The sequence below is a fragment of the Ptiloglossa arizonensis genome, chromosome 2 (assembly GCF_051014685.1).
Source record: "Ptiloglossa arizonensis isolate GNS036 chromosome 2, iyPtiAriz1_principal, whole genome shotgun sequence".
Taxonomy (NCBI): domain Eukaryota; kingdom Metazoa; phylum Arthropoda; class Insecta; order Hymenoptera; family Colletidae; genus Ptiloglossa; species Ptiloglossa arizonensis.
Window position 1 is genome coordinate 17954528 of NC_135049.1, and position 9851 is coordinate 17964378.

A 9851-nucleotide genomic window follows, 5' to 3' on the forward strand; every position below is an offset into this window, starting at 1 on the left:
AAATTGACGAAGTTAGAATTTTCGGATTTACATCAAATATGCGCTGTTTCGTTCGACAATTTTCATCCATTTTGAAGGGAATTTTGTAATTCCGCGATTGAAGAACTCCTGGTTCCTATTGGTAAAAAAAACTTGACCAGCTCATTTTCGCAAACCCCTCTTGAAGTCAGTCTTTTACCATGAAGAAAATTTAACAAATGTTCGAGAAGGTGATAATCGCTTGTGGCCAGGTTTGGGCCCAGGCCTCCCATCCAAGCTCTCGGAGTTTCTGGCGCGTCGTTTAAGATGTGTGAGGTATGGTGTTGTCTTCATGGAACACAACACCCTTCCTATTAGCCAATTCTGTACGCTTCTCGTCGATCGTCAGCTTCAATCTGGTCAGTTGTTGATAGTATAGGTCCGAATTGAGTGATTGGCCCGATGGGAGCAGCTCATAGAGGTGGATTCCCTTCCAATCCCACCAAACACACAGTAAAACCTTCTTGGTCGTTAATCCGGGGTTGGCGATCGTTTGGGCCGGCTCACCGCGCTTGGACCACGATCTGTTTCGCCTGTTGTTCTCGTATGTGACCCATTTTTCATCGCCAGTCACCATCCGCTTCAAAAATGGATCGATTTCGTTACGCTTCAGAAAAGAATAGCAGGCATCAATTCGCTCGAAAGGGTTCTTGCGCGTCAACTCGTGTGGGACTCGTACATCGAGCTTCTTCTCGACACTGGCCTTATGCAAATGGTTCCAAACGATTTTCCGGCTTATCTTCAGTTCCTGGGAAACGGAATAAGTGCCAGCGTGCCGGTCCGACTCGACGATTTCCATGATTTTATCAACATTTTCGACGATTGGCCTCACCGGAGCGTGTCTCATCTTCGACGTTCATATTACCAGAACGAAAGCATTGGAACCATCGCTCTTCTGTTACATTCGATACTGTATTGGGCCCATAAACGGCACAAATTTTGTTGGCTTCCTGCTCCGCTTCTTTTTCCCTTTGGTCGTAGCGGTACCGAAGAATGTATCGTATTTTCTCTTTTTTTACCTCCATTTCGGAACGCTCTAACGCACAACTGGATTCACTAAACACAAAACTGTCGGAGAACTTTTTTTTAAAGCGTTACATCGCCTTTAAGTCGCAGTATAGAATGACAAGATGCAACGTATGCATCGAGAGGTACGGCTCACTAAAGCCATCTAACGAAAAACGCTCAAAACTTTACTTCACCCATTATTTACTGTAGGTGATGCTGGTAGAGAGGGACTTCCTGATCCTCACGATGAATCAGGTCTGGTAAGAGGAATAAGCTTACAGGAAAAATAAGTACGTTGTCAATTTAGACGTCCGGTCAATTTAGATACATCGCTGTCTCGATCGACTCACGATTCGTTAAACACTTAAAAAATATATTATTCTGAATTTTCTGTCCTACTAAATATTCTTTTCTTCGCGACGTGTACTGTAAATAATTGTCGTACCATACGTGCCACTAATGACGAAACGTTCAAATACAATACTATTATTTAAACTTTGCTCGCGTCAACCATTACCATATTTCCATTGATATTCGACACGACAAGGAAATTTTATACGAGCAATTATAAAAGTGGCCCAAATGAAAGATGGAAACGTTGAATTTATCATTTGTCTCGTGTTTTATCGATTTATGTTGAATTAATGTCTAAACAAAATTGTAAAGTTAGGTCGCTTTCGTAATTACTAGCAAGTATCGAAAGCATCGAGCATTGTACCCGCAGTGCAATATTGTTTGGCAAAATGTAATTACCTATGAAATTATTATTCGTTAATTACAACCTAAAATTAATCGTTTTAGTTCGGAAAATCGATTATTCGTAACAATTACGTTCGATTAATTATTAATTGAAATCGTAATGGGAAAATTAGCAATTGATCGAGTCGTTCTTTGAAGAAATTAGGTTAGCGTTAACACCGGCTCCAAATATAACTTTGACTGTATTTTGTGTATTAACCAAGATCTTGCGATCGTAATGGTACAAACTTATCCCCTGACGATACAGAGTTACATTAAGCTCTCCTGTACGATCTCTTTTGCAATCGTATGTTACAAAATTATACACAGCTCTGTTGTGCGATCCCTTGCGCGATTGAGATCTAACAAATGGTCGATTGCATTTAATTTGATCGTATATTCCGCTCGTACGTATTCCAGGTTTAGTTGAAATGATTCTCGAAAGCGTTGAACGTTTCTGGAAGATTCTTCAATTAAACGATGTTCAGGTCGAAACCGGTTCGAGTGCACGAGAACTGGTCTCGCCGAAACGCGAGCACAGTGCGTTCCTTTATCGTTTGTGGGCGGTCATGGTGTTCGTTATCCAGCAAGTGATCGACCTCAAAGCGCCAATAAGATAATACGCGAAAAAAGAGCGCGTCACTTGAGCCGAATGGAGAGGTGTCTGGATATTAAACATTCGGAGTCCCTTTCGGCTCGTTTTATGAGCGTCCACGACCGGCCGACTTTGAAGTGTACAAAGGTCGCGTACCTTATTCGAACGTGAAACAGAGCGCTGATTGGAGGGATCAAAGCCTGCACGGGTAGCCGGTCGGTATTTAATCATCCGACCGCTGAAGAACGCATCTACTGTCAATTGAAGCCTCCGTCAAAACCTCTGTTCAATTCGTTTTTCACCAGCCGCCCCCTCCTTCCTTCGTTTCTATCTCTGACCTCCCCCTTCATTATTTCGGTATACGTTTGTTAGTTCGCACGACTGTTTCCATCGAAGAGTTTATTAGGAAAAATTACCCGTTAAAGGGACACCACTCGAAAGAAATTACTGGCCAGAAATTTTGATTTTCCCTTTCCATCGCGCGTTTCGTGACTTCCATGCTTCGAGAAGCTGCTTTCGCTGCGTGTTTCGCGTTAATTACGATCAATTATCGGTTAACGTGCACGAGTTCACTTCGTTTCCGTATCAATTGGTTCGTTCACCTCGATTGTTCCCTTTGATCGTTTTTATCGTGAACGCGAGCCCGTTGCACTTATCGGATACATTTTGGCTGTTCAACGAGACCAAAGTAATCTCGTTCGCTACCGATACTCCGGCGTGCGCGTTTCGTTTATAATAATTTCATCCAGAAGCACCGCGTCGGCTCCATTTGTTCGCGTAAGAATACCGGTACAACTTGAAACTCGTATCCGGGCCCCGGACACGTATCGTCGTCGTTTCGTTTAATTCTCGCGGGAATTTTGTCGCCTCTTCCCGGCCTCGATGATGCTTAAGCGCGATGGTCATTGGCACATTGGACGACAATGAATTTTACGCACGGGGAAATCGTTCGTCCGCGCTGGCAGATTCGGTACTCGATTCGGGATGAAAATGGATTCGATTGGAGGAAGTCACCTTTTTTTTGCCTCCGCCTTTCCTCTCTTTTACGCTTCTCTTTTTTCATCAAGTGAAAAATACCGTCCCCTCGGCTCCCTCCCACCAACCAGCCATCGACCAGCGTACCCGTAAATTGGTTACCGGACTTCTCTGCTACGAGGATTCAGGCTTTCCGATACTACCCGCAGACTTCGGCGGACAGGTAAACGGTGAGTCATTGTCTTTCCGTTTTATCGATTCGCAGATTTCCGCCACCTTACGGTATCGCGTTCAGAGAATTTCCGAGAGCAACGTGGGCTACATTTGCACATTTTCCACGGTATTATTATTTAACGGATCCGTATTGTGTCGTTTCACTCGCCGAGATATCGAGGACAACGATATTTCCGTAATCGCGAAACGAAACTTTATCATTTGTATCGGTGTTCCGAAATTTCAACAGTATCTAAAGGAAATCGTCCTCCTTGAAAATATACAGAGAAATAACGTTGCGTTCGATCTACGAATTCGAAACCAAGTTTTTTTTTTTTATTGGATTTCTTTCCGGTTAAATCCAAAAGATTATTCGAAGAAAGATTTTGGTTAAATTAAATGCCGGCGAAATGCAATATACCGCACTCGGTTCTAGGCTGAAACGAATTCAAAAGTATATATTCGTCTTACGTTTGACAACATTCAGGTTACAGGAACGGTTGCATTTCAATAATTCCTGTTGCACACTGAACGAAAGAAAAAAATGCTCCGGGCTGTAGTTTCTTCGCAGTCGATCCATTTATTTTAAAATTAATCACTCAAAGATTGTCCAGCCAAACGACTAAAATGCATTGGAGCATCGTCGTGCATAAGCTGCGTACATGTATGACGCGCTGTATCGAGTGGGACGGTTTCCAGTAATTCATTTGTCTCGTTCCTTAAAGAGTTGGCACAATATTCGCCAGTTAATCTTTCACTTAGAAAAAAATGATTAACGATACATCGATGTTCGTGGCTGGGTTATAGTAGCGCGTGAATATTCTCCAATGCATCGTGAACATTCGATATACCGTCTCGGGTCGACCGAGCTTAGTCGGTAAATTATACGGAATGTGAAAATTTTGAATTAGTAACGCGAGTTTGCAATAATCACAGGAGATCGCTCTTAGAAAAAGGTGACGCGAGTAAGTCGGTGCACTATTTCCATGTGTTACGGATAGTACTGTTCGTCGTGTAGTATTCTCCAAACAATCGCGTGTCCCAGGTTCTCCATTCCTGCAATCATTCGAGTGCCATCCTCTATCATTTTCACCAATATGATCGAGGACCTGCTCTTCGAAATCTACAGAGCTGGTTGCTCTGTGTCTACAATCGATGCAAGTACGATTTCAAAATGAATCATACCGAAGGCGTTCGTGTATGTCTATTAGGAAAACATTGTGTGTACGGGTCAGTTGCCAGGACAGCGTTGCAATCAGCAAGGCTATATATTAAATGCAAATAGAAACTGTCGCATAACTGTATTAGAAATGTCAGATACGTAGTGCTCTTATCCAGAATATAGACCGAAGTGTTTCGGAGAATATTGTGAAAGTTTATGAACAGTCGTTGATCGTTTAACGATAACTCGATTCGCGACGAGAATGATCGGAATAAAAAATTACTGTACGTATAATTTGGAAAGAAAGTCAAACAGGACGAGAGTTTATACGAATCTTTTAAATTATTTGCGCGGGCCAATTTAACCCAGTATTCGTGTCTGTATGTTTTGACGTACCCTGTACTTTGAAGTTACTCCGCATCGTATATAATGCTTCTGCTACGGAACGTATGCAATAATGTCCTTTGTGACACGTAGTTCGTAGTTTGCACATCTTATTTGATTGTTTGCTCGTTGCAGATGTCTCGTGTAAATGCAACTTATACTACCGTTGTACATAGCACCGTAAGACGTGTAGATGCATGAATTATGTTGTATGCACCTGAACTCAAATCATAAGTAGGGATCTAGTTGGTTAGAGTTACGCGGAGTTGTGCGTGGAAATTGTACGATGGACAAATAACACGAATTCAACGTTAGAAAAATTAATAAACGCAAATCATTGGAAACACGCGATCCTCTTGGTTCGTTTACACGAGGGAAGCATTTCTCGAGACGAATTATCTTTTCTATCGTTTCGTGGAATTGATATTTTATCGTAAGATGCGTGAAACTATCGACATCGGACATTTTCCTTAAAGCCGTGGAAAAGCGTGCAAGTACGGCACGGGGCGCTTAGTCGGAGAGAAAATAATGAAAGTGAACGGAGCCGGGTAGAAGGAAAAAGTTTTATTAACGGCATTGCGGTATCGCAGGAAAGGTAATCGTACGATCGACGTAATACCGTGGGTTCCTTTTGCGAGCACGTCCGGACCAAGCGCGTTTAATAAAACAGAAGTGGCGTAAAGCCACGATCGAGCATTATATTTCCACCGATTAATTATCTTGTAGCAACACCGTGAGCCCCGTCCATCGATCTTCGTGCACGTTCGGCAGCGTTCGGCGGCGATCGGCTGACATCGCGCGTAACTTCGCGAGCACCGAAAGGGCGGTGGGGCTCGCGAAGTTTCGGCCGTGGCGCTTTCGTTCATTCGTCGTTCTGCGCCCGGTGCGCACGTTTACCGCGATTTTCGGTGTACGCGGGTTTCAGTTTCGACGTGTGTCGTGTGTTAACCTCCTCGATCGATCGTTACCGGCGGCAATAATTACCGTAAAATCGCGTCGCCGATGCGGCGTAAAGATTACTGTTACTGTGCGTCAAAAAGTGCATCGTTCGTGGCTGGGAAACAATTCGAACGTGAAGTGTGTTTAAAACGTCGCTACGATCACCGAGTATCGCATCGTGACAACTTCATCTTGGTAGGGAATTCGCAACGATCGAATTACTCCGATCGAAATTGTACAGTGATTCGGATAGAACGTAATACACTATCGGTGGCGTGGATGACAAAGCGTAGAAATATACGAGAAGCGCATTCAAACGCGAGAGCTGTCGTTGAGGTTGTGTTTCCCTTTTTTTGTTTTACGCGGAAAGGAAGCAATTCTGTCGAGGATTGCGAAAGGTTAGGTTAGCCGCGAGCGGTTAACGTACTTTGAAGATCACGTGTTGAGTGCGAAGTATATGCATATGAATCGTCCAAGTTAGATTTCAATGCGAGCTTTTGTGCTTTGTAGTGCTTTGGAGTAGGCATACTTACGAAAGAAAGAATCGTGGCAATTAAAGTTGATACGTTACGTGTAACAAGTCGAGCGAACATTTCTGCAGGGATGGAACTCAAAGCATCGCACGACGCGGATTTACGCCGCGCGTTTGAAATACTACGACTGAAAATTAAGTTTATTTATTTTCCTCCTAGTTTCTTATTCGATCATAAAAATCGTGTCGTCTATCTCGAAATTTATACTCTACTACGTTTCCTTCTTTCGATTCGATCTCGATCGCGTATTGAAATTTAACCTCTTAAAAGAAACAAACATTTGAATCGATACCGACTCGTGACATCTGCGCTCATGCGACGGTGTTGATGTTTCTAACCTCGATGAATTTATTTTCGGATATTTATTTACCACTTTAGTGGTTACTTTCGATATTTAAATATCGTGACAAATATCGTAAGTGAAAAACCAAACGCGTGTGTACTTGTTTCGTGGTTCAAGGAATTTCAGATATCCCGGAAACTTATTTTCGAACCGTGATAATTACTATCCACGTATTTGTTGCTTCTTTGAGAAAATTTGACACGATCGATCGAATCCCGTCTCTCGCTCTCTGCTCTTTGGACACCGATTCTTCCGTCTCGTTTCGCTCCGTGTCGAAAGGTCACACCGAGAGAGTTTTGAAATTAAAATTCTCGACGTTGATGCGATGCGGGCGGAATATTCATGTCGACGAACGAAACATTTTAGACATTCGGTTGTTTAACGTGGTTCTCGCGCACGGAATTGTTCTTATAATTATTTTACGCGGTACCCCGTGGCTTCCCGTGGCCGATCGAAGTGTGTTCTGCGAAACGCGAAAAATTACTTCGTTTCAACAGTGCGTTAAACGATTTCGTTCTATTTGCGAAGAAATTCGACGAGTCGACGACCAGGTTCCTGAGTTTAGTCGGGCGAAGCGATAAAATAGAATCGCTGGAGAATCGAAGTGTCGGGATATACCGGGTGGAGTAACCTAACTTGTCCACCCGTACTATTTTCATTAGTATCACCATTTTTTTTTTTTTATTACGAACGGCAAGATTCGAAAAATCCAAGGTGATCAATTTTCAGGATCACCTTCAATCATCGTACTCGCAACCTTGCAGTCTTCTTCTCGATTATTTAACAAGCACAGAGACGAAATCAACGAAATTAATTATCGAATGATTCGAAGCATGAGAATTTTGTAGATCGTACTGTTGTAGGCGTTAATTTCGTCTCAATGTCTAGGTATACGATAAATGAGAAAAATTACTAGGTTGTAGGTGAAAGATTGCTTGAAAATTGATAAAAGAACCTAGTATTTATTATCGCTTAGAGGGATCTTCGGATTGTGTCAGTCGCGATGAGAACAATTTTATCGGACTATTTACAACAAAGGTAATAGCCGTGGACGTGTTACACGGTTCACCCTGTATATAGAGGAAAAAGGCGTTCGAACGCGGCTGTTTCGCAGTCATGGCTCGTGAATAGAAGCCGTGCGATTGAATCTCGCGACGAGTCAATAATTTGCAATTAAACCGCCTAATCAACATTGTCGCGCGGCGTGTCGAGGTTCCACGACAGCGTGAAAGAGATAACGCTATCCGATAAAACCCTTGTCAGTTATAAACGTTGTCCCTATTCAGCGAAAAGGAATGATCGAATTAAACGCTAGCTTTGACTTCGGTGATGAATCCGATAGCGGTGCATCGAATTTTTTCTATTTCAATTCCATATTTTGGTCGACGTTGAAAGCTCGTTCCTTAAAATTTCACGAAAAAGTTGAACTCGTCTCGTAACAAAGTTCTCGAACGATGCATATTTTTCATTTAAATATTATTTCTTCCCTTCGACGCGTACGGGTTCGTTTCGTCGCGAATAAAATGAAATTGATACGTAATTGGAATTTTTTGAAAAATATAATCGGTTTCGCAACTTTTTGAATCATTGTATCGACAAATAGTACCGAACGCGATTACAAGCGTGTTTACAATTTCCAAAAATAATCTACAACAGGCGAATGCACAGTCGACGTAGCGATCAAGAATTTGTAAAATCGGTGTACATTGAAAACGACGAAGAGTTGTTAATTTTCTTTTTCCATTCGGGTCGAGAATTGCTTACTTTCGGTTCATCGGTTTGCTTCGGTATAAATTCTGAGAATTAGATACAATTCGTTCCACGTGAATTGAGAGTGCGATTAATTGAACCACGTAACTGCGACGTTTGCAGGAGTTACGGCGTTTGAAAACGTTTCGCGGCGGAAAACATGGGCCTCAGGATGTGCGCAAATTAACAAACCTCGTGCGAGAAAGCCGTAACGTACGATCGTGTGATACGAAAGCAATAAAAGAAATTTATACAAATACAGTTTTTTCTTCACCGAAAAGAGTTCGATCCCATTTTCGAACTTGCACGTATTTCCATTGCAAGCATTTGCTTTCACGAAAACGGTAAAATTGTACCGATTAGGAACACCTTAAAAATCATAATCCTTTTGTACCATTTTATAACACATACGCGCAACGAATATTCATTCATTTAACCTTTGCTTCGCGGTAACATATAATTTACACGAACGTTTGAATCGGAAAATTGGAATTAGATGGAATGGAATCAGAAATTCCAAACAGAGAGCACGATATTGTTTCATTTTAGCAGAGGAAGAACAATGTGTTGTCTCGTTTCTTTCTACGAACCTTCTTAAGAATTTTCCACATTTTCGGTAAATATTGAACAAAATTTGTTAAATCTTCTCACAAGAGAGAGCGCATCTGCTCCTTTGCCCTCTCATCTGGATGCGCTACTGTTTCCCTTAATCGATGCAGTTCTTAATAACGAGCTGAAAATACTTTCGTCGCTTCTAGTTGTAAATCTTTGAGAAAATTCTCCGCGCGGCACTCGGATACCTAGATAGGAAGGAAAGTTTTTCATTTTGTCGACTACGTGCGTCACGAAGCTTTGGAATACCTGCGTGTTACGATGCATCGTGCACACGAATAACTTTGGTCGGTGTTCCGCATTTATACGTGGTTAATGACATTTCTAGCTCGTTTGAATGCGCTTCCGAATAAACGGTCGCGTTGAACTAGCTTCCCGTGAACGTGCACTGATAATGCAAACTAAATAAACGTCCTTTCCTAATCAGCCAGTGTGTCAGTGTTACATTGTGTAACGAAGTGCAAACCGGCAAATCTGTGAGCGTCGGGAATCGGTGACGAATTTGTTTGTCGGTGACTGGATTACTGGAAATTTATATTTGTGTCGTTGCGTCGGGAAAGGTTACGACTACCTTCAAGAAAC

At 42.3% G+C, this 9851-nt stretch overlaps 1 pseudogene; it reads right to left on the bottom strand.

Annotated features, from left to right (window-relative positions):
* Positions 1–431: 431 nt before the first annotated feature.
* LOC143154945 (histone-lysine N-methyltransferase SETMAR-like) lies at positions 432–943 on the bottom strand (annotated as a pseudogene).
* Between the last annotated feature and the right edge of the window lie 8908 nt (positions 944–9851).